We start from the raw sequence: 2,641 nt of genomic DNA, 5'->3' as shown, positions 1-2,641 counted from the left end.
AGGGTTTGCCTGCCTCGGAGGCATTTCACCTGGGCAGGCTGTGTCCTGATCAGCAATGTTCTAGGCTGTCAGGACAGACGCACACTTAGGCGCTCTGTGTGTGAAATCCCAAAACCACAGCTGCTGACCCAGGATTTTGTAGACCCTCTCCCCTCTTTAGGGCCAGAGAGCCCCAGCAGTGAAAAGCCCAAGGAAGGTCTTGTTTTCCTTGTCATGTCTTTCAAATAAATTAGGGAGAATGAGCACAGCTAAATTTGAGAAATTATTGGCACAGCCGTCAATTAAATCCTCCAAATAGAAACACATTTTTCTTTCTTTCTTTCTTTCTTTTTGCTGTGTTTATTTTCCATACAATTTTATTGAAATGTGCCAAGAGTACATGGGCAGCACAAATGTATGAACAGGAAAAAAAGAATCACATATACAATAATTTTTTTTTTTGGGACAGAGTCTTGCTCTGTCGCCCAGGCTGGAGTGCAGTGGCACGATCTCGGCTCACTGCAACCTCTGTCTCCCGGGTTCAAGTGATTCTCCTGTCTCAGCCTCCCAAGTAGCTGGGATTACAGGCGCCCGCCACCACGTCCGGCTAATTTTTGTACTTTTAGTAGAGACGGGGTTTCGCCATGGCTGGTCTCGAACTCCTGGCCTCAGGTGATCCGCCCACCTTGGCCTCCCAAAATGCTGGGCTTACAGGCGTGAGCCACCGCTCCTGGCCTTGCGCAATAATTTTTTAAAAGTGAAGAAGTGAAGGTTAATCTTGGGAGATATCAGGTCCCCTCTGGCTCCCCTTGCAGACTTCCAGTGTTCCAGTGTTTCCATTAAGGTTAAGCCTCTACAAACCTAGCATTCCAAAAAAAAAAAAAAAAAAAAAAAAGCATAAAGGAAAGAGAAACGTCTTCCCGCTCAGATGGGACTCTTCCTAGGCACCTAATTAGGAGGCAAGCTGAGCGGTGGAGAAACACAGCTTCAGAGTGTGAGGGTATGGACCATCTGGGTTTTTCATCTGGCAGTGGTGCCCGGAGTCGCCAGGGCATCGCTCTGGGATTCCCGTTCCGGCAGCCCAGAGCCGCTGCGCTCACTTTTGCCTGAGAATACTTTCCCAGAGGATGGCCGCTTCACGCCCAGCACATCGCACATCTCAGCCACCTCCCGCGGGGCGTTGAAGAACTGCAGCACGTTGCTGGGGTGCTGGATGCGGTTCTTGTGTCCGCTCCGGGGTGGGGAACCGATTGTTCGGGATTCACTGAAGTCTCTGTAACTGCAAGACCTGACTTCCAACCCGCATGACTGACCGGGCATGATGCCTGGCTGCTTGGAGACAGACATTCAGCTTCTGTCCAAACATGAAATTGTTGTTGAGGTAGGTAGTGGCCCGGTCCACAGCGTAGCCATCTCCACGACGGCGGCCCCCGGCTTGCTTTTCATGAATTTCACCTTCTCCGCATTGCTATACAAGCAGAAAACACTGAACATTTGGTCACAGTTCATCTTAGATTGATCCAAGCCATAGGCCATGAGCACAGGGCTGTCGGCGTGAGGGCCATGCTCGGGTGGTGGGGGAAGGGTGGGGGTGCCCATACTGGGGGCCGTAGCGACTTGGGCCCCGACGGTGACTCCCCCCACTGGTGGACCCATCCCTCTCCCTTCTTAGTGAGGTGGGGGGCTGGGGGGCCGTAGCCCTCATCATGGTAATGACTGTGATACTCACCGTAGGGACCTCCATATTCTGTGGGGTGATCTCCCAGGAGAGGGGGCTGCCTCTGGCGTTTGTTTGAGTTGCTGCCAGGGTCACCTTGCCACTGAGATTGCGGTTTGTGTAGTCCCAAGTATCCTGATCATTCTTGAACACATTCAAGCGTGTAGGCTTCGCGTATTCGATCTTGGCAGAGTGCAGCTGTCAGCATAGATTTCAGCCGCATGGAGCGAGGCCTTGGCCCACCGGGCACTTTGAACACAGTCAGATTCCACCATGGCCTGAACTCCATTCTTCCGGAAAATGACAATTCTCTGGACAGGGCCACAAGGATTAGAGATAGTGTAAAGAACATCCGTGGTGATCTGGGGTTCAGGATGGTAAAGAGAAAGAAGCACACGGTTCACGCTCCGGGAGTTACCGAGTTCGGGGCGGGGGGAGATCTTCTGGCGGGTAGAGTAGTTGACAAAAGCTGGGTGACCGGCAATGTATATTTGGTTGTCGGCTGTGTAGTTCCCTGTGTTGCAAGCCCCTAGCACATCTTCAAATTCCACCAGTGCTTGTCTCTTTTTAGGCATTACCATCACATAGCTGATGGGTCCAAATTCCTGCAAGGCCTCCACAAGGTCAGCTTCCACTACACCGCCAATTAGGCCCCTGATGTGGACAACTGGGGAGGCAGGGGTTTTGTGTGGGTCATAACAGTTCTCCTTAGCGATTAAGCTTCCATCGGATGGAATTCCCCACTCTAGAGGACAAGGCCGCTGCCCATCCGTTCCGCTCCCTCAACCTCCCACGAGGCAGGGCGGGAGACACATTTTTCTTTTATAAAATAAAATCTGAGTTGAGAGCCCATCTGAGATTTTTCAGTACCTTTTGGAGTCAATTTAAAAATGCCAGGGCAGGCCAGGCGCGGTGGCTCATGCCTGTAATCCCAGCACTTTGGGG

At 51.9% G+C, this 2,641-nt stretch overlaps 1 pseudogene; it reads right to left on the bottom strand.

Moving 5' to 3' along the window:
• Positions 1–931: 931 nt before the first annotated feature.
• LOC696807 (heterogeneous nuclear ribonucleoprotein L pseudogene) lies at positions 932–2,382 on the bottom strand (annotated as a pseudogene).
• Positions 2,383–2,641: the final 259 nt, after the last annotated feature.

The sequence above is a fragment of the Macaca mulatta genome, chromosome 4, assembly GCF_049350105.2.
Source record: "Macaca mulatta isolate MMU2019108-1 chromosome 4, T2T-MMU8v2.0, whole genome shotgun sequence".
NCBI lineage: Eukaryota > Metazoa > Chordata > Mammalia > Primates > Cercopithecidae > Macaca > Macaca mulatta.
This window is presented reverse-complemented; position numbering and strand designations above follow the sequence as displayed.